Raw genomic sequence first — 464 nt, 5'->3', positions numbered from 1 at the left:
CCGCCGTGTGTGACGCTGTGTTTCGTTGTGAAAGCGAAACTACTTTGTTTGGTCTTCCAAAAATGGACACGACTAGAAATCAGTGGTTAAGTTGTATTTATAACACTGTTCCAGAACAGTTCAACCCAAATATTCAGATGTGAGGTGTCACCTGAAACATTAATGACGCAGAGATCCTACAAAATCTTACAGAACAGCAATCACAGGCTTCCAAAGAACTGAAGATTACAGTTATATATTTCAGTGCTCATTGGCTCATTTTTTAATACATGTTTTCTCACATGTGATTTCAATAAGCAGAGTTTCATTCCCTCTTGACAGAGGGAATGCCTGTACAAATAGAGTAATAAACATCCTATTACATTCCTGTGAGCTCTGGCTGCAGCATTAAGCAGCAGTACATCATCACCAGACAGGTTTAAAGCCACTGCGAGATGAAATGGAATTTCAATAAGGCAAAAGAT

This window comes from Sinocyclocheilus anshuiensis, unplaced genomic scaffold, assembly GCF_001515605.1.
Source record: "Sinocyclocheilus anshuiensis isolate Anshui unplaced genomic scaffold, SAMN03320099.WGS_v1.1 scaffold879, whole genome shotgun sequence".
Lineage (NCBI taxonomy): Eukaryota > Metazoa > Chordata > Actinopteri > Cypriniformes > Cyprinidae > Sinocyclocheilus > Sinocyclocheilus anshuiensis.
This window is presented reverse-complemented; position numbering follows the sequence as displayed.